Raw genomic sequence first — 22,309 nt, 5'->3', positions numbered from 1 at the left:
CGTCTCCGTCCGTCCGTCCGTCTTCTTCCGCTTATCCGGGGTCGGGTCGCGGGGGCAGCAGCTTCAGTAGGGAGGCCCAGACGTCCCTCTCCCCGGCCACTTGGGCCAGCTCCTCAGGAGGAACCCCAAGGCGTTCCCAGGCCAGCCGGGAGACATAGTCCCTCCAGCGTGTCCTGGGTCTTCCCCTGGGCCTCCTCCCGGTGGGACGTGCCCGGAACACCTCACCAGGGAGGCGTCCAGGAGGCATCCTGACCAGATGCCCGAGCCACCTCAACTGGCTCCTCTCGACGTGGAGGAGCAGCGGCTCTACTCTGAGTCCTCCCCGGATGACTGAGGTCCTCACCCTATCTCTAAGGGAGAGCCCAGACACAATACGGAGAAAACTAATTTCAGCCGCTTGTATCCGGGATCTCGTTCTTTCGGTCACGACCCAAAGCTCGTGACCATAGATGAGGGTAGGAACGTAGATCGACCGGTAAATCGAGAGCTTCGCCTTTTGGCTCAGCTCTCTCTTCACCACAACGGACCGGTACAGCGCCCGCTTCACAGCAGACGCTGCACCAATCCGCCTGTCGATCTCCCGCTCCATCCTCCCCTCATTCGTGAACAAGACCCCAAGATACTTGAACTCCTCCACTAGGGGCAGCACATCCTCCCCAACCCGGAGAAGGCACTCTACCCTTTTCCGGTTCAAGACCATGGTCTCGGATTTGGAGGCACTGATTTTCATCCCGGCCGCTTCGCACTCGGCTGCGAACCGCTCCAGTGAGAGCTGTAGATCATGCCCTGATGAAGCCAATAGGACCACGTCATCCGCGAATAGCAGAGACACCGAAACGGATCCCCTCAACACCTTGGCTGCGCCTAGAAATTCTGTCCATAAAAGTTATGAACAGAATCGGTGACAAAGGGCAGCCTTGGCGGAGTCCAACTCTCACCGGAAACGAGTCCGACTTACTGCCGGCAATGCGAACCAGACTCTGACACCGGTCGTACAGAGACCTGACAGCCCTTATTAAAGGGTTCGGTACTCCATACTCCCGGAGTAACCCCCACAGGATCCCTCGGGGGACACGGTCGAATGCCTTCTCCAGATCCACAAAGCACATGTAGACTGGTTGGGCAAACTCCCATGCCCCCTCCAGAATCCTGCTGAGGGTATAGATCTGGTCCAGTGTTCCACGGCCAGGACGAAAACCACACTGCTCTTCCTGAATCCGAGATTCGACTATCCGACGGACCCTCCTTTCCAGAACCCCTGAATAGACCTTACCAGGGAGGCTTAAGAGTGTGATTCCCCTGTAGTTGGAACACACCCTCCGGTCCCCCTTTTTAAATAGGGGGACCACCACCCCAGTCTGCCAATCCAGGGGAACTGCCCCCGATGTCCACGCAATGTTGCAGAGCCGCGTTAACCAACACAGCCCCACAACATCCAGAACCTTAAGGTACTCCGGGCGAATCTCATCCACCCCCGGGGCCTTGCCACTGAGGAGCTTTTTAACAACCTCGGCAACCTCAGCACCAGAGATGGGAGAACCTGACCCAGAGTCCTCAGGCTCTGCTTCCGCAATGGAAGACGTGTTGGTGGGATTAAGGAGGTCTTCGAAGTATTCCGCCCACCGAAACACAACGTCCCGAGTCGAGGTCGGCAGCACACCACCCCCACTGTAAACAGTGTTGGTACTGCACTGCTTCCCCCTCCTGAGACGCCGGATAGTGGACCAGAATCGCTTCGAAGCCGTACGGAAGTCTTTCTCCATGGCCTCTCCGAACTCTTCCCACGCCCGAGTTTTTGCCTCGGCGACCTGCCGAGCCGCCTGCCGCTTCGACTGCCGGTACACATCAGCTGCTTCCGGAGTCCCACAGGCCAAAAAAGCCCAATAGGACTCCTTCTTCAGCTTGACGGCTTCCCTCACCGCTGGTGTCCACCAGCGGGTTCGAGGGTTGCCGCCGCGGCATGCACCGACAACCTTGCGGCCACAGCTCCGACTAGCCGCCTCAACAATAGAGGCGCGGAACATGGTCCATTCAGACTCAATGTCCCCCGCCTCCCTCGGGACGTGTTTAAAGTTCTCCCGGAGATGGGAGTTAAAGCTCCGCCTCTCAGGGGACTCCGCCAGACGTTCCCAGCAAACCCGCATAGTACGTTTGGGCCAGCCCGGTCGGACCGGCTTCCTCCCCCGCCATCGGAGCCAACTCACCACCAGGTAGTGGTCGGTGGAGAGCTCCGCCCCTCTCTTGACCAGAGTGTCCAAGACATACGGCCGCAGATCAGATGAAACGACAACAAAGTCGATCATTAAACTGCGACCTAGGGTGTCCTGGTGCCAAGAGCACATATGGACACCCTTATGCTTGAACATGGTGTTTGTGATGGACAATCCATGACGAGCACAGAAGTCCAACAACAAAACACCACTCTAATTCAGATCAGGTGGGCCATTCCTCCCAACCACGCCCCTCCAGGTCCCACTGTCATTGCCCACGTGAGCGTTGAAGTCCCCCAGCAAAACGAGGGAGTCCCCAGGAGGGGCACTCTCCAGTACCCCTTCCAAGGACTCCAAAAAGGGTGGGTAATCTGAACTGCTGTTTGGCGCATAAGCGCAAACAACAGTCAGAACCCGTCCCCCCACACGAATGCGGAGGGAGGCCACCCTCTCGTTCACCGGGGAAAACCCCAATGTGCAGGCACCGAGATGGGGGGCAACAAGTATGCCAACCCCAGCTCGGCGCCTCTCACCATGGGCAACTCCAGAGTGGAAGAATGTCCAGCCCCTCTCAAGGAGACTGGTTCCGGAGCCAGAGTGGTGCGTCGAGGTGAGCATTGTTTGTTTATTTTAAATGCCTCGATATTTGAGAGAAGCGTAAAACAGTCAGTAAAGTTCCCGCCTGGAATATAATCTCCTGGTTAACCTAATTTGCTAGATGTTATTAGCTTGACGCATGCATCTCTCAACGCTCCTCACACACCTTCTGCAAGCCACCAGACCACTTACATTGAGCAAACCAGAAGGGAGGGGTAAACAGACACCGATGCAGTGTATTGAAACCATTTTGCCATCCCGTCTCAGAGTGAGGAGACGGAAACAGAAGGGGAAATAAGCAAGCACGCCTACAGAAATTATCACACTTCTTTTAATTAATCATGTGATTAAAATTAATCGTGCGATTAATAGATTTTTGCGACAGGCCTACGTCTCACCTTCACACACACGCACACGATCACTGTGAGAAAGAGTCGACTTGATCCATGAAAAGAAGCAGAAGACAGGCAAGAAAACCACTATACAAATGCATGTATGTACTTTTTCTGCTCATAAAGTGGTTGTGGTGGGGCAGGCGGGTTGAGCCCCGCTCTCTTGCTGCGCAGCGGGATAACCAGAAAAGGGAGTTCTGTTCTGGCCTATGCCTCCACCTCTCCGCCTGCTCGGAAACTTTTTTCTCTGCTCCCTGCTTGCTTGCATCTTCCTGCACTTTTTATCTCCTTTTTATCTCTTAGCCAAAACTACAGAATTTTGGATTTAGTTATTAGGCCCGAGCAGCGAAGCACTGTGAAGGCCTATTGTATCTGTAGTGTTTAATTAGGCGCCCGCCTATGCATTGAAAATGCATGGCGGAGGCCTTATGTTATGCACCTAATAAGGGTTTCTTTATTAGGCGCCTGCCATAGCATTTGCATGGGAGGCAGTGCTGTGCTTCACCTATTACTATGCACCTCTAAACGCGTCTCTATCTTATTAATATTCTTAATTGTTTGACGCTTAATGCGGCCCGAACCGTAGCGTGCACCCCCACAATATAGGTATCAGAACGTGCGGTTCGGTCGGGAATAGTGTGCTACTACTTTTATTGGGGTTTCGAGTTACCATGGCAACAAAATTAGCGAAAAACAAACCCCCAAAAAACCAATAATAATCAATGGAGTCAGGTAGAAAGAAAGCCTCAAAAAAGCCTCCAAATGACCATTTTCAACGCTGTACTGTGTCGTCATGCTTTCACCTACGAACACCGTTTAACTTCCAGATTGTAGATATATCTGTGAACTACTCAGAAGTGAAAACGGCATGTGGATATCTTTTATCGTCTCTTCACAGTTACTCCTCAAATGTCCAAAAATCAGCAAAATCATCGTTTACAATGAAAGTCAATGACGGAATTCTCCAACCGCTTGAGTGGGCCACTCTAGCTTTTTTTTAAATTTCAAAACTCCAAACAACTTGAGCCTACTCGCTCAATTTTCACTCTACGTAGACAAATTATACATCAAAACGTAGGTATTTTTGTCAGGATTCCAGAAATGTAACCCTCATTGGTGTGGCATTTATAGATTTTTCGCAAATCACCTCAGACCCGAAACCTCCCCCATTTATTTCCTATGGAGCGATTTTGAAAAATGACGTCTAAAAATCCAAAACATCACATGTTTTCGCATCGTCGCTACTCCTAAACCGTTTTATGTACAGACATGAGACTTTCACACATGAATGTCCCAACCCTTCTGGCACTCACAAAAAAGGAATTTTGTGGATAACTGTTACGGTTTTTCCGCAGGAACAATTTGTTCGGGAGTAGCGAATGTGCAAAATCCTAAAAACGCTTTGGAGCTGCATTTTCCCACATCAACCACTTTTTTACATCGTCGCTGTGTCTACACCGATTTTTGTACAAACATAAAATGAGCTTCATGGTCCTCAAAAGCCTGCTGATACTCACAGTGAAAGAATTATTTGGATATCTCTTATACTTTTTGAGTTACAGCGATTTGTTCGGGACCCTTCTTAGAGGATTTCTGAAAATCCATAAAAATCCTATTTAGATCATAATTTTTTACGCCTTTATTAAACTTTTTCTAGCAAAAAACTATAGCTTTTCTTCTTCCCCTATCCGTTACGAACTAAACGCAGAAAAAATTACGTCTCTACCATTTATGGATCAGGAGATATGAAGCATTGTTCGGGCAAAGTTCTCCATTATAATACAATGGGACTTTTTGTGACCAAAGTGTCTGCACTTCTGTAGACGGGCTGCTGCAGGTGTGTGAGTGAGTTTCCATGACGATGAAACTCTGAGGGCCAGAGGGAGAAGCTCCATTGGGATACAATGGCAACTTTCAACGCCCGCTGCAGCGGCTGTGATTAATGTAGGAATCTGAATTTCGCACAGTCACTTCCTCTTAACATTTTAAAATTTTCATGTGACTTTCAGCCATGTGTCACTTTTCTGTTCCATTTGGGACTTCACATGCTTTCCTATTGGGCCTTTGCTTCCAACAGGACCTGGCATGATAACCAGACACGACCCAATTGGCCAATAAAGCACCACCCACATGTGGGAAATGGCACTACACACCATTTTGGTCAAATGTTGAGTTCTGGGCCCAGATGTGGTGAGGCTGAGTTGCTAAAGGAGGCCGATCTGACACATGGCCTTTGGTGAGCTTTGGTGACATTAAGTATTGGCACCCTTTTTGAGGAACTTCCCAGTACAGGATTTGGACCAAACTAACAGAGTACAATCACCCGGTGATACTGGACACAACCATGTTAGCGGCTAACGCTTAGCATGTTGCCAACCGGAAGTAGCTCTAGGAAGGTCTCACCAACTTCTGCTTTACAGAGTTTGTACTTCCTTTAGTAGTTTGTAATGCCTTTAACATTTTTATTCACATATTTCATTTTTTCATGCTACATTGAAGTATTTAATCATGTTTTAATAACACCAATTTTCCATGCTGCTTCGATGCAGACCTTCTCCTGTTGGCTGTTGGCTCATTAGCAGCCTCATTTGTTGTGGTCTGTTGTCATTCACACAGAACAATAAACCGTGCCAGCCGACATGTGTTTTACAAACGGCAAAGCTTTGTCTTAAGCAGAAACGTGCCTCTACTCCGCGCTGCGTTCTCAGACCAGTGTGATGCGTTCCCAAGCGTCAGAAAGCTATGGTGCATTCAGGAGAATGGGACATTTCTAATTTACAATAATAATTTTTTTTTACAAGTAACAATTAAATAACTTGAACAACTGGTATAAATGAATGATAAAGGAATTTATTTAACATGTTTTGGGACAGTTTGTATTCAGACGTTTTAAGAAAACATTAAAGTATTTTATGTATTGTTTATTAATTTATTTCATATTAATACTTTATCTCCTCCTTTTCCTGTCAAATCCTGCCTCAAGCATTTCGCTGGCTCTCCTTATTATTGTAAACTTTGTAATGTAACGAGAGTTCAGTGACATCCTACAATCAGGCTTAGGCTACTGGAGGATATCAGGGCCAGTTTTTCTCACTCTACTGATTTCTACTGTTGTCCAGTTTTGCATTGCATTGCATTGAAATGAAAGTCACATTTCCTGCCACAGTTGTTTGCTGCTTCTCCACCGAAGCCAGGCCTGCAAGGTCTCCACCATCAGCCATCACTTATCAGTTACCATCCTTCACTGCCTCGAATTTTAGTCATACTCAAAACTGCTAGTTGAAAGAATAATTAATCTACCGAGCCCCCCCCCCTACAGCATTCCTATAAAATGATTTATATATTCCTGCTTATTGGCAAAGATCTCTTGGGAAACATGTTTTTGTTTGTTTTTTAGTTTCCTGACTGAGGGGAGAGGCTGGAACAGTCTCTGTGCAGGATGGCTGCCGTCCTTAATGATGTTCCTCATTTGTGTAAAAAGATGTGGTCAGATCTACCGTTTGGTCTCAACACTTTTCTCAAGAAAGCAGTTATTAATTTTATATTTTTCTTTTATCATGCAAGTTGTTTTAGCTGCTATTGTAAAATATGTGTTATATTGTTTTGTACTTTATTCCTGAATAAATATTACGATTTATTTTGCCTCATTTAAAAAACTTTACTTTAGATAGCAATGTCAAGTGAGCCACCAAAAAAGGCATTTCATTTATTAGAATGTTCAACTGTTTTCATAAAGTCTATTTTTCCTAATGTAACCCACATAAATTGCACTGGGTTATTGAATGAAGTTGTAGTGTTGCCCCCTGTCCATTAGGGGTCGCTGTGCTGCATGTGAACAAGTGCATTGCACATAGAAGAAGAGTCCACAGCTGCGTTTCTTTTTTCCTGCAGCTCATAGAGATATTGTGAGTGAAAGAAATATTAAAATTTTCCAACCTTCCGACACTTCACCGTTATTTTTTAACTAAATCTTTGTTTAACTTTTTCAAGAAGACGTTTCTGGTTGGATTATTATTCCTGAAGATCGTTTGTGTCTTAAATCATCGAATCTCCGGTGAGTGTGTGTGTTTCTATTAAGCAAGCCAGTGTGTTAGGCGTTGGTTAGCTTTTTACTTTTGAGGTAAAACAAACTAATTTGATGTATATAGCGGTAAAAAATCAAAAAACAAAAACCAGTCGGAGATATATTGAAAATGAATGTTATAGTTTTAAACCCGCCGTGTTATGGGCCTTTCAGATAGGAAGCGATTTGCGCTACGCTGGCCGCGGGGTTCAGCACATTTGCGCTGCGCTGCGCTGCGCCGGCTGGGTTGCCGGGTCTAGTCATTTGTTTATTGTTCCAGCTTTTGGTCAGCAGCAAATATGTAAGAAGCAAGCGATAGCACTAGCCCTGCTAGTTCGAAGAAAAAGAGCAGCAAGGAAGAAGAGGCTGTGGGTGCACGAAACCCTCAGGTCCAGAGAGCAGCTTGGGGAGTTCCGGCTTGTGAAAGAGCTCCGTTTTCACAGCGACCGGTTCCAAGTCTACTTCGTCACGGCGCGCGCGCTCAAAGTTCAGCGCTGCGTTATATATATGCTTTGACACGGTGTAGGAGCGCGTGCAGACAATTCTTAAGCTACGAGGTTACTCTATATGGCTAATGTTTTCAGGCTTCAGGCCATTGTAATGACGTTTTGAATATAATATGATGTGGTATACACATAGTAAGTTGCTAATGGCTTACTGTTGATATTGTATTTGGTTAACTGTGAATGTACATGCATGTTAACTGGATGTACATTCACAGTTATGACACACTGTCATTTTGCTGATCTGGTACTGTATTGCACAGTTGTTCAGTACATGATTTATATTATACAGAGAAATTATATTTGAGTTGAATGTTAATACTTATGGTATGAAGTGAAACGATCCTGCATGGCACTAATCAGGTATTTTATACTGCCGTGTGCAGATTGTTTTTTTTGTTATTGTGCATCTTCTGCTACGATTGAGAGAGAGAGAGAGAGAGAGAGAGAGATACAGCGAGCCATCCCAAGGACTGTGACCATTGTGTGTGTCCGCCTACCTGTGGCCTGGACGCAATCTGATCTGGATTACAGATAAGACTGAGATACACATCACTAATTTCCTACCCGGGTAGTGATTAGTAAGGACTTGTTTCATTTTTTTTCTTCCTTTTTTTTTACAAAAGTACGTACGAAGATGTTTTTTGCATTTTTCTACCTTTTTTCCTTTTTTCGAGGAATTAAAGGATACATGGACATTGATACAGAAACATTGAACTTTGGGTTTGAAATATTGAACTTTGGGATTGAAACATTGAACTCTGGGATCGAAATATGGAACTTTGGGATTAAACTTTATGATATTGAACATATTGTTACTGACTGACTTTACGCGACTGACTTTAAGGGTTATACATTTTTCTATTGTGGTTCAATATCTTTTCTTGTGTGTCATAATAAATGTTATTGTCTTTTCCTTCATCTAAACACTGGTCGTTGCCAATTCTCTCCCTATAGCCGAACCTAGCTCTGATAACTCTGGTAATATAGTGGTCCTATATATTGCGTTAAGTTAGAAGCGTTACACTAATCTGAAGGGTTTATTCTTCTTTGAGAGTATAATGTATATAACATTTTCAAACAGTAACTTGTTTATAGTTGATCTTAGCAGTCATAGTTCATTACTCCTCTGAAATAATTAGAATAGCAAACCTTTATTGTTCTACAATAGGGAGATTTGGGGGTGTCTGCACCTAACAAAAGGGCAATTAAAGTATACAGGCTTATATAACGCAGAAAACATACCCAAACTAAAATCAATACAGAAAAACTGCAAAAAATAAATCACACTGGTCAGCCTATAAAGTATAACAACACTGTAAGGAACGATCTCCTAAAACGTTCCTTTGTCCACCTAAGCTAAACCTTTAATAAGGCTGAAGGACCATTTCACTTTTTATTGGCTTTATGCATGAAGTGGGAAATATTGTTCAACTATGAATATATTGACTGTGTTATCAGCTGAAAGTATAAAGCATTAGTTTATATTTCAGAAAGTTAATTATAAGTAGAGTTATGTGGTTTTATGTTTTTTGGATACAATCCGGGTTAGCACCCGAACATCCCTTTCAGACTGCTTACTCGTGCGTCCACAGTTAATCTGTAGGATGTGGTTCGTCCACATTACCCTGGACCCCGTGGCTCTTGATACATTACAAAGACTTGCTGTCTTGGTCACAGATGCAAGGCAAGGGACATTTATTTATATAGCACAATTCAGTACAGAGACAATGCAAAGTGCTTTACATGATTAAAATATAGCAAAATAAACGCAAGTAGGAATAAAATGTAGATAGAAAATAGAATAAAAGCAAGTAGAGATAGAATGTAGAAACAAAGAAGAACATTAAAAACAGTAAAACAGTTTAACTAGAACAGTCAAAGGCAATTTTAAACAGATGTGTTTGTAATCTTGATTTAAAAGGACTCAGGCTTTCCGCACTTTTACAGTTTTCTGGAAGTTTGTTCCAGATAAGTGGAGCATAGGAACTAAATGCTGCTTCTCCTTGTTTAGTTCTGGTTCTAGGTATGCAGAGCAGGCTGGAGCCAGAAGACCTTAGTGGTCTGGATGGTTGATACACCAATAACAAGTCTCTGATGTATTTAGGTGCTAAGCCATTTAGGGATTTTAGACTAACAGAAGTATTTTAAAGTCTATTCTCTGAGATACAGGGAGCCAGTGTAAGGACTTTAGAACGGGGTTCATGTGCTCTACTTTCTTAGTCTTAGTGAGGACGCGGGCAGCAGCGTTCTGGATCAGCTGCAGCTGTCTGATCCACTTTTGAGACAAACCTGTGAAAACACCGTTGCAGTAATCAATTCTACTAAATATAAACGCATGGATTATTTTTTCCAGATCCTGCTGAGACACCAGTCCTTTAATCCTGGAAATGTTCTTCAGGTGATAGAAAGCCGACCTTGTCACTGTCTGTAAATGCTTTTGGAGGTTCAGGTCTAAGTCCATCACTACAACCAGATTTCGGGCCTGATCAGTGGTTTCTAGCTGAAGCGACTGGAGCTGTGTGCTAACTTTTGATCTCTCCTCTATTGGTCCAAATATTATTACTTCAGTTTTGTTTTTATTCAATTGAAGAAAGTTTTGACACATCCAGCAAGATGTGCACCAACAATTTGTCCTCCTTTGAACTCACCCATGTCACCCATAATGTTGTGTGCATTGCAATATTTTGAGCAAAACTGTGCTCTTACCCTGCTAATTGGACCTTCACACTCTGCTGTTATTGGTTCAATGTGCAATTAATGATGATTGGCCACCAGGCTGGTCCCATTTAGCCATGAAACCTCCCACACTAAAATGAGAGGTGTTTCAGTTTCATTGTCCAACCCCTGTATATATTGTATTTCACTTACTGAATTGAGTTACTGAAATAATTGTCTAAACTTTTATTTATTAAGATTTAATTCTAGTGTTTATTTAAGGCAGAGGTTACAAATGTAAACGTTACAACCTTTTGTTTGGACCGTTTTTGCCTTTTCTTCTTTCTATTAGAAACGGCTCTAAGAGAAGAGGTGGAAACAACGCCCCCAAAATGACGCTTGTGGCCAAAACGTGTATTATGTCAGTAGTGGTTTAGGACTAACGTAGCAAATGAATGGGAAACGTTGACCGTCGGCTGTCGCCAATTAGCTCATTAGCTGCGTCTCAGATCGAAATACGCAGTTTGCAGCTCTGCAGACGCAACGTTTTCCTGGTCGGCAGGTTTTGATGAAGACAAATCCTTTTCACTCAGAAGGTTTGATTTAAAATCCCCAAGCGATGAGAGCCTACGACCAAGGAACTCGGAAGCTTTGCCTTTGACAGTCACGCCCACCAGCAGGCGGGCGCCTTCTTCAACTTCTTCAGAAGTTGAACGATTCTAGTTATGAATGCCACTTTGACGTTTTCCAGTCAGGTTTCCGTGCTCACCACAGTACAGAGACCACCCTTAGCAAGGTGTTTAATGATATTACAATACAATAATAATACAAACTGTGGAAGAACCACAGTGCTGGTACTATTGGACCTCAGTGCAGCATTCAATACCGTCAATCCCTCTATTCTATTAGAGCGCTTGGAAAACTGGGACTGCCTTTCTGGTACAGCTTTCAACTGGTTTAAATCCTACTTAAAGGACAGGGACTTTTTTGTGTCAGTAGGTAACTTTGCATCAGAGATGACAAAAATCACATGTGGGGTTCCCCAAGATCCATCCTGGTACCCCTCCTCTTCAATATCTACATGCTCCCTCTAGCTCAGATCATAAAAAACAACATCAGCTACCATACCTATGCAGACCACACACAGCTCTACATCACCATGTCACCAGGTGACTATGAACCAGTTCAAGCACTGAGTAAATGCTTGGAAGAAATCAATGCATGGATGTGCCAAAATGTTCTTCATTTGAATAAAAACAAAACTGAAGTAATAATTTTTGGACCAATAGAGGAGCGATCAAAAGTAAGCACACAGCTTAAGTTGCTTCAGCTAAAAACCACTGATCAGGCCTGAAATCTGGGTGTTGTGATGGACTCAGACCTGAATCTCCAAAAGCATCAAAAGACACTTATAAAAAGGTCAGTTTTCTATCACCTGAAGAACATTTCCAGGGTTAAAGGACTAATGTCTCAGCAGGATCTGGTAAAACTGATCCATGTGCTTATTTTTAGTCGAATTGATTACTGCAACAGTGTTTTCACAGGTCTGCCTAAAAAGTGGATCAGACAGCTGCAGCTGACCCAGAACACTGCTGCCCGCGTCCTCACTAAGACTAAGAAAGCAGAGCACATCACCCCAGTTCTAAAGTCCTTACACTGGCTCCCTGTATCTCAGAGAATTTCAATTCAATTTCAATTAAATTTTATTTATATAGCGCCAATTGAAAAGGTATGAAACATGTCATCTCAATGCACTTTACAAAGTCAAATTCAATCATATTATACAGATTAGGTCAGATTATACAGATTGGTCAAAAATGTCCTATATAAGGGAACCAGTTGATTGCATCAAAGTCCCGACAAGAAGCATTCACTCCTGGAGAAGCGTAGAGCCACAGGGAGAGTCGTCTGCATTGTCCATGGCTTTGCGGCAATCCCTCATACTGAGCAAGCATGAAGCGACAGCGGAAAGAAAAACTCCCCATTAATGGGAAGGAAAAAACTTTTAAAGAATAGACTTTAAAATACTTATGTTAGTCTATAAATCCCTAAATGGCTTAACACCTAAATACATCACAGACTTCTTATCAGTGTATCAATCCTCCAGACCACTATGGTCGTCTGGCTCCAGCCTACTCCGCATACCTAGAACCAGCACCAAACACGGAGAAGCAGCATTTAGTTCCTATGCTCCACTTATCTGGAACAAACTTCCAGAAAACTGTAAAGTGCGGAAAGCCTGAGTTCTTTTAAATCAAGATTGAAAACACATTTGTTTAGGATTGCCTTTGACTGTTCTAAACTGTTTTACTGAACCATCGTTAGTTCAACTTTGCAGTCCAACTGTTTTTAATATTTGCTTTTAGTTTTTATTCTCCCATGTTTTATTTTGTTTCTACATTTTATTCCAACTTGTTTTTATTCTGTTTTCTTTTGCTATATTTTAATCATGTAAAGCACTTTGCATTGTCTTTGTACTGAAATGTGCTATACAAATAAATTTGCCTCGCCTTGCCTTCTGTTGTAAAAAAGCGAAGCCCAAAAAAGTGACTTCACATTCCAAAATAATAAAATTTACAAATTCCAAAATAATAAAATTTACAACTACTAATATTTTTAAACACACCATTAGCAAACTGCAGCGGATCACAGACGGGAGACATGCAGCAGCCGTACAGCACTTTACAGTGTGTGTGTGTATGTGTATGCGGGTGAACGTGTCAGCAAACCAGCCAGGAAAAGGCAGCAAACTAAAAAAAAATTCAAATAAACTGTGTAAGTTGAGTTATGTTGTTGCCTGCATGATGCGGATAATGTTAGTTAATGATGATTCGGTAATACATGCCAGTACAGTACAAGCTTCATGTTATGCTAGTTAACAAGAATACTATTGTTACCTGTATTACATCCCTTGCTGTTAGTTCATGGCAAGAAGAAGCAAAACCATATTTAATTTTCATGTAGAGCTTGTGGTCATCGTGGCTTTCCACATATTCAAAAAAACTTTTTTATTGCCTCAAAAGAAAAAACAGAACCAGGAAAAGCAAAAGCCAGCAGCAGCTGATGATGACGCTGAGTCTTCACAGGTAAGGAGAAGTTACAACTTGCTGAGTATAATATCGCTATCCGCAAGGAGAAAACAAGCAGTTATCAGGAGAGGGTGTTCACAGATATTTCATAGTATCTCTCATTTAAACTATAAACAATATTTTTAATCTGTAGGGCCCAGTAGTCCGTGGGCCAGAATCTGTAAGACGTCTCCTTAAGAAGTTTCGTATGAACTGTCAGGGGGCAACTTTCCTCCACCGGGATAAGTTGCTACACATAGCAGTGATCTCAAAACGTTTGAGATCTAGTTAACAAAAAGTTTTCACTTGAACATTAATAAGTTATAAGTGATAAAAGATCTAAACTATGGCGCTCCGGTCCAAGAGGTCACATATTTCGTTTTTTGCTGCTCAGCCAATCAGATCGCTGTATTGTCAGCTGAGCGCGTTCAACCGTTCATCATGGCTGCGACCGTAAAGAGTGGTAAACATTTGTTTCCAGACGAAGAAAGCCCAATAATAGCATTTTGTGGCGCCAGTTGGAAAAGATCTTGATGGCAAGGAAAGAATAAATTGCCCAGACCATCCATCCATCCAACCATTCATTTTCTAACACGCTTTATCCCTGCTGGGTTCGTGAGGGGTGCCGGTGTCTATCTCCAGCTGTCAATGGGCGAGAGGCGGGGTACAACGTGGACAGGTCGGCAGTCCATTGCAGGGCAGAAATAGCCCAGACTTTTGCCCAATTTACTGTAATATCACCGAGACCTGCTGCGCTAAGATAGCACAGCCAAACGACTTATCCCCGGCAGAGTTTGTATCCCCTGCGTCGGGAGTGCATTCAGCTGGAAGAAATCCAGTCTACTCCGCCTCATCTCCAACCTATTAGGCGTGGAAATGAAGATGTTTTACTTTTCTTAACGAAAGATAGCATTGGTGTCGTTATTATCGTTCAGTTAGTGTGAAAAAACTGAAAACGTAACACTTGTTAGTGCTATCATAAGGGATTGCTATGTAGGTTAAAACTCGATTGATCACTCAATATAACACGTTCTGGGAAAGAAAATGGCTCTGTGGTCATTTCCAGATGTGTCACGAAAATATTAGCTTTATGTTATTAGATTGTTGGATGTCTGTCTGCTGAAACCAAAATCCACCTTCCTGAGTCCATCACAGCTGTCTACTGGTTCTCTTTTTTCTTTTTTGGTAGCTAAACCCGCATGAATAGATCATATAAAGCGGATTTCACGTGTGATCAAATGAACACTGAATAAAGGTACAGCCAAAATTATCAGATTTAATAAGGTTTTAATTCAACCAAGAACCATATAGAGATATTAACCATATTAAGAAAACGAGATATGTCTCTTTTAAAAATAGAAAAATGTATTAGGAGTTTAAAAAAAATCTATTTAATTTTATTAGAATGTGATGTTTAAAAATATTTAGACTTCATAAAGATGGAGGTTAAAGGTTTTATTGATTTTAAACACTCTCCCGACGCAGGGGATACAAATTCTGCCGTGGATAAGTCGTTTGGCATGACATCTGTCGTCTGTGTTATCCTAGCGCAGCAGGTCTTGGTGATATCACAGTAAATTGGGCAAAAGTCTGGGCTATTTCTGTCCTGCGATGGACTGGCGACCTGTCCAGGTTGTACCCCGCCTCTCGCCCATTGACAGCTGGAGATAGACACTGGCACCCCTCACGAACCCAGCAGGGATAAAGCGTGTTAGGAAATGAATGATGGATGGACTGGGCTATTTCTTTCTCCTTGCCATAAAGATCTTTTCCAACTGGCGCCACAAAATGCTATTATTTGACTTTTTTCGTCTGGAAACAAATGTTTACAACACCTTACGTGCGCAGCTAAGATGACGTGGTTGAAGGCGCTCAGCTGACAATACAGCGATCTGATTGGCTGAGCAGCAAAAAAACGAATCATGGGACCTCTAGGACCGGAGCGCAACAGTTTAGATTTTTTATCGCCTATAACTTATTAATGTGCAAGTGAAAACGTGGGAACATTGGTGTTTTGAGATCACTGCTATGTGTAGCAACTTATCCCGGTGGAAGAAAGTTGCCGCCTGACAGTTCATACGAAAAGTCATCGTACAGATTCTGGCCCACGGCCTACAGGGAGAAGGTCAAGTCAGGGCGGTCACCAAGCTGCAGCACTGACTGTCAGGGAGAGTCTGCAGACAGTGATAGAGCAGGAGATGGATCTTTGTTTGATTGAAATATTATTTGACATCTGTACATGTTGCATTCTTAAAGGAAGCAGGAATATGTCATGCCATTTTAAAACTTGAATAATTTTGTACGTCACATTTAATTACAATGTGGATTTTAGTGTTGTGTCACTTTCAAAGTTCATGCTAATAAATTAGGTTATGTGGCTTTTTAGTGTTACCTTGTCACTCCCATTCCATTTCGTATGATGAGTTTGTGCCATGTTCAATTGTTAGTCGAATTTATACAAGCAACTAATTAAAGAAATTAATTAGTTTCTTTAATTAGTTGACTACCGACTACTTTCTCTGAAGATGTCAGAGGGTCACTGTGTTAACTCAACTAGAGTTTAGCTAACCTGACTCTCGCCACATGGATGTAGTTCCGCCGAGCTCAACACATCCATCTGGAATGGCTGCCATTGTGAGGGATTTCAATACCACATAAAATGGACAAGCCAATCAACATCACTGAGTGGGATTTTCATAGATGTGACCTATCAGAGAAGCAACTGTTTAGATTCAGACAATAGGCACTCACAGGGAGGAAGCAAGCAGTGACAAGATGCGAGTCCCTGTTTTGGATGACCTGTTCCCAGCAAAAGCTATCCCCAGACATGTCCTCAATTTCAGTGTATCATGATGGAGTAAAAAAGTTTAACCAACCCCCCAACAGAGACTCTGCAATCGCCTGCTTAGCAAAGTCAGAGACATCCCAGGTTTTCATTAGAGAAATCTGGTCACCCGGTAACACTGATGCTGATATTTCATCAGTGTTGTCTAAGCTACCGAATATTAATTATTTAAAAGAACACCAGAGAACGGATTTGAAGGCTTTTGTTAGTGGAAACAATGGTTTCAATGTTGGTTTTGATGTGAGTGGTTGAAGTAGCAGGTCAGTAAAGATGTTGGATAAAGTGGTTTATCCAGTTATAAGCAAGGATTTTTTATAAGGTCCCTGCTTCTTAAATACATATCCAATGGAGCAATCCCAGAAGGATGCATGGAGCTCTGCGACACAAAATCCATCCGTAATCAAGATGCCAAACTCAGGTTAGAGTTTGGCAGGTAAAACTTTAGAATTTGTTAGTTTAAAGAACTAAAGTTGGTTCCCCTGTACTGTACTGTGGCTGTTAGTGATTATATGGTTCCTTAGACACCAAGGAGAGGTGTGACTGAAAGCAAGAGGATGATAAATCACTCAACAGACCTCTGAAAAAATATGTCCCCTTCACTTCTGAAACGATGATTATGCCCTTGTGTACGACCACAAACTGGCCGCGACACATGCGTCTAAATTTAGCTTTATTTGAGGAATGCCCTATTTGTTATCATAGGTAGATCTCCCGATTCAGGAAAAAAAGTCTCTTGGAGGTATGCCTTAAACAAGGGTCCCCAAACTTTTTGAAACTGAGAGCAACTTTATTGGTTTTGTGTCATACGCAGGGCTACCAGTACTTACCTTTGAACTATTTTTCATGCTTTGTTATTGATATTGTCATTTTAAAATCTATATCTATGGAAGTGTGAATAAACAGGAATACTAAAGAAATAAAATAAAGTTTTAGATGCAGCTCATTGGTGGATTGTGCTTTTTTTACAACAGGCTCATGGATGCCACATGTGGTCTTCGACCCCACCAGTACACCTAACAGGAAGTCAGCCATTTTGGGTCAAAATGTGATTTTGTAACGTTGTCATAATGATTTGGCATTAAATTTTTTTTATGAAGGATAAATGATTATGATCATTGTGATCATCAAAAATTAAAACAAGGATGTCTTGTTTATGTATTTGAAGCTGCATAATTGTCCACTATGAGAAACATCTGGTTTACGGAACCTGGGGGTGGGGGCAAATTATATACGTGTCAGAGAGTTGACAGGGGGTGTGGCATAGGTAGTGTTGGCAGCGTGCGTCAGGCCAGGTTGTGAACAGCGCTCCTCCATATGAAAGAAAGAAAAATAAATGTTAAACGGGAAACTGCCAGGATTCTCAGAGAAGAAGTATAAATTTGGCTGACCGGAGCGATCAGGACTCCTGGAGGATCTACGGATGATACTGACAGATGAGCGGAACACCCCGCAAAGTCAGGAGGAGGAGAGACACCGGTGAGAGCTATGCCTTATTAATTTGACTGCTGCAGCGGATTTTTTAATGGGCCCCAATGGTTTTGTTTTTTGAACTTTGTTTTGTGCAGGACACTGACTGAATACGCGGAACTACTTGAGTTATTTTTTTGGATGCCTTATATTTTGTATTTTCTGGAGGAAACTTATTTTTCAGGGTTTCGACAGTGCATAATTAAATTTATCAGGTGGTTCATAGCTTAAGAATAATCAATCTTAAAGAGTGCGTGACCGGTTGTTAGTTAGTTTATTTGTATTAAATATGCCCGGCGTCGGTTGGCTGACGTGTCTTTTTTTTCTTCTTCCTTTCGTCCTCCTACAGACCCAACAGTTAATCATAAATAACAAAACCCAAAAAAGACCCCCTTTGTGTTTGATAAAATTGCCCTTAAAAGGTGCTCAATGTTACAATTTTTGGCAATTTTTCATTTTCAAACATGTTGAACTTTAACAAACTCAGGTTCAAACCCAGGGATTTTAAGCTATTGGCTTCAAATTTGTTCAGTATGCCCTTAAGCCATAGGAGAACTTATCAAAACAAAAACTTTAATTTCTGAATATACTGAGGGGCTGGAGCATGAGCTCAAAGTTGACCTTTTCAGAAAATTCTAATCTCTGGAACTTTCTCATAGAAAAAGCAAATTGAACCAAACTTTTTTAGTATTATTGATTCCTCTCAGGCACACCCGCCGACAGGGGGGGGCAAACGAGTCATTTGTCCGGGGCCCAGGACAGAGGGGGGGCCCATAACTGACACTCTGACCAAATGGTCAGTCAGAGTGTCAGTCAGCGTGCAGCTTCATCCAAAGTCTCCGCATCTGTGTCACGGCACTCTGCTGCTCCCCCTCCCCTCTCGTACATGGCTCAGCGGCGTCAGCCAATCAGCATGCAGGCTCAGCCTGGCCCGCCCACTCTGCTCTCTGGTTTCTCTCACAAACAACCACTCTGCGCTGCTTAAACTCAGAGAGAGATAGAAAACAGGAGCAGTAAAACATGAAGAGGGAAAGAAGTGCCGTTTCACTATTTTAATACCGTAAATGAAATCAAGCTGTATGTTTTGTAAAAAGCCGGTTAAATTCAGTGGAAACAACAACTTTATCTAAGCATGTAAAAAACCATGGGCAAGAAAAGGTCGAGCGACAGAAACAGAAGAGAGGAGACGAAACTTCTCTCATTGCCCCGACAGACCCACAGACTGATGTCACTGACTGAGGCGTTTCAGTCCTCCAGAGAACATTCAGGTAGATCAGAGTGGTCAACTTCAGCAGCAGTTCATGTTAACTTTTAAAGTAGATATTATCTATCATATGTTACTGAAGCCCACACAGAAAATTTATCCCACGACAGGGAAATTTAAAGGATTAAAGCAAAGGGCAGGTGCACACAACACAGACAAAATTACATAAGAATTGAAAGATATAAGAGGTGGATTAGAAAAAAAACTCTATGAACTTTATTATTATTATTTAATTGTAATAATAAAATAAAAATCACAAAACCCGAAAGTTCAACAGTTTCATGATACATGGCGTATCATGAAGCTGTTCATGGTGGTGGCAGGTGTAGAGGGGGGGCCCCAAAAAGACTGCGTGCCCTGCGGGCCCTAGCAAAGCTGTCAGCTGGCCTGCTCTCAGGTATCCAACAATCCTATGTGGTCAAATGCTGACATCATCAAAGCCACGCCCCCTGGGGACAGGAAATCACTTTTTTCAGTTGGGAAGGTCCCTCTCGGTCCGTGTTGACTTCGTCAACTTGAAACTGTGTCAGAAAACAGATAACATGTTCATCTTACTTTGTTTGGAACACAAATAGTTTTCATTGGACGGCGTGACAATGGCGGCGTGGCAAAGTGCGACATCATGCCATGGCTCTAATTTTTCCACATATGTCATCGGATCTGAGCCAAAATCAATGTGATCAATCCTAGTCCAGCCCCACACAAGAATCCACGCCAACATTTAGTGGGCATGGCCTATCTCCTCCACAGCTCCCCCTAGCAGCAATAAAACAATCAGCCCCAAACCATCCTTTGTCCAAGAAATATGAAATTTGGTACACATATGTAACTTCCCAGGACCTACAAAAAGTTTCTCTGAGCAATGGTCCAAACTCTTCAACAAGTTGGCCATTTTGAATCAAAGCTGCTATTTTGTCCCTTTCACTCGTGTCGTATTTGCGCAAATTTTTCCTACAGTTTTTGAGTTACAGACTTCAAAATCTCACAGGACAGTCATCACTCATTGGGGATCTTTGTGCTGCATGAAAGCATGTAGCCATGGCCAAGCCTCAAACTCTGACTTATCGGCATGAAAGACAAAACTGTAATAACTTCAACACACTAGGTCGCAGCAGCATCAAACTTTCTGTGAGTCATCTCACATAGGTTCTCGCTACAGCCATGTGCTCACTTGATTTTATCACTTTAGCCCCGCCCAATTAAAATTGGAAGTTGTCAGTTTCACTGGTGGATTTACTCATTTTAAACGCTTATTCAAAACTTTCAAGCAAAGTGTGATCTAACACAACATGTTGATGCTGAATCCTGTTTGTAGCAGTAACAGTTTGCTGGGAAGTGTGAGCGTGGTTGAGCGGCATATTTCCATAGCATGCCGTCTGCATAAGTTTTGCTCTAAATCACACGTGCATGATCTCATTTGCTTCAAACTAGATATGAATGATCTTTGTCAACCTGCCAGCAACTCCATTGGATTTGATATAAATTTGGATCAATGCTGCCCCCTATAAGAGACTTAAAAAGCTGTATCTCCCTGTAACATCAATGGATCTTCCCCAAATTTGGTGTGCTTGACTGTGGATGAATATTTGACAGGTTGATTAGGTCAGCTAATGACATCACTTTAGCAACGCCCACTGAACACTAAGTGAATTAATTTATTACTCCTCATTGACAGTGTTAACATGTTTCAAACATTAACCAGTGTTTCCCCTACCATTCAACAAGGGGGGGGGGGGATTGCCATTGGTTGCCTGCTGTTGGAAATATAGGAATTTGTCACAAGAAATAGCCAATAAGTGCGCTCAACTGTGAAGTTTAAAATGTCGGCAGAGAGTCAGCGTGGTGCCCAGTACAACGAAGTGTGCAGCTGCCTTTAATATTTCTCCTAAGATCCTTTACCTTCGGGGGGAAGGGCAGGTCTACAGGTGGGCTTACTCTCATTTCCATTGTGATCTGTTTGTTAGCTGATTCGTTGAGCTGATTGTCACTGTTTGGACTAATGGGAAGAGTTGTGTCATTCCTCTATCCGGCATTTACCTCCACATTCACTTCAAGTTGGTGGATTTTCATTTCCATAACAGCTATTTTCTGTAGAAGCTTGTCAAAGTCCTCTGTGGTGAAGGGAGGCATCTTGTGTTGATTAGCTGGCATCAACTGGTCCTTTTCCAGCTTAACTTCATGTTGAATTCTTTCTGTAACAGTCTTTTCTCCGAGAAGACTGTTTAACTCCTCTGTGGTGTAAAGAGGCATTTTGTGCTGATTAGCTGACGTCACCTTGTTCTTTTCTTGGATGCAATTTGAAAAACATAAAAAAAGAAGTCCACATGGGTGGGGGGGGGAATAAAATAAAATGAATACATTCTTCAACGTCACTGATCTAAAGTAGTTTAGTCCAAAATTTCAGTAGTTTTGGCGAAGAGATAAAAAGTGCAAGCATAGGAGCAGAGAAAAAGGGGACGAGGCAGATGCAGAGGCACAGAGACTCAAGAAAAAAAAAATACTTTCATACCATGAAAACAGATTTTTCCAAAACATCCTGCAGGAGCTCTTGAACCTGCTTGTGTTTTGTCTGAGTGTGGGGCATCCAGCTAAGCTTGTGCAATATGAGTGTCATCACTCTAAATAGGTTCTGATCAAGGGGGGGGGGGGTGTTGCAACCATCCCCTATTGCAACTTTCCCAGTCTCACCTACTGTAAACAGTAGATTTTGTTACTGGAAGGACTTGGCACTTTTGTAACAAATATACATTATCTAATGTAAATATTGGTTTCAAAAGTTTGACATACAAAAAAATGGATTTGGAAAAGTATTTCCTCTGCATTAATTTGTTATTTTGGAATTTTTTTGTTTTTGCATAACTTTTATTTTAGTCTTTAAGATTCCAGAATTTTAACATAACCTTATATTTTTGTCTGTCTGGTTACTTCATTTTTAAACATTTAATCATATGGTAGGATCCAACACTTACCACTCCAGCCACTAAACACTTAAATAAATATAATAGATGTGTCAGTAATCATGTTTGCTAAGATGCAACATTTACATATTTTAACCTGCTACATTAAGTCATTGGCTACTGCATGCCCAATGAGCTTGATGGTCCTCTTGCAAAGTTTACAGCGAGCTTTGTATTGCTTGCTGGGGTCTACTTGCAACCAAGTGCGAAAATTGCCAATATCAAACCAAGTCTGGTTGAAAATGTAATGTTATTTAAGCTACTGTTCCCCGAAGAAGATGAACA

At 42.5% G+C, this 22,309-nt stretch overlaps 2 protein-coding genes across 5 annotated transcripts in view; one reads left to right on the top strand and one right to left on the bottom strand.

Annotated features, from left to right (window-relative positions):
* Positions 1-22,309, bottom strand: part of LOC105922855 (dual specificity testis-specific protein kinase 2-like) — a 73,657-nt gene that overhangs the window by 21,353 nt on the left and 29,995 nt on the right. The gene's annotated exons all lie outside the window — the stretch shown is intronic.
* The window catches only part of LOC118563074, a 31,146-nt gene continuing 15,883 nt past the window's right edge, over positions 7,047-22,309 (top strand). The window contains exon 1 of the mRNA XM_036136698.1: positions 7,047-7,253. The gene's annotated coding sequence lies outside the window, so the exon portion shown is untranslated. The remainder of the gene's footprint in view (positions 7,254-22,309) is intronic.

The sequence above is a fragment of the Fundulus heteroclitus genome, chromosome 5 (assembly GCF_011125445.2).
Source record: "Fundulus heteroclitus isolate FHET01 chromosome 5, MU-UCD_Fhet_4.1, whole genome shotgun sequence".
Classification (NCBI taxonomy): domain Eukaryota; kingdom Metazoa; phylum Chordata; class Actinopteri; order Cyprinodontiformes; family Fundulidae; genus Fundulus; species Fundulus heteroclitus.
This window is presented reverse-complemented; position numbering and strand designations above follow the sequence as displayed.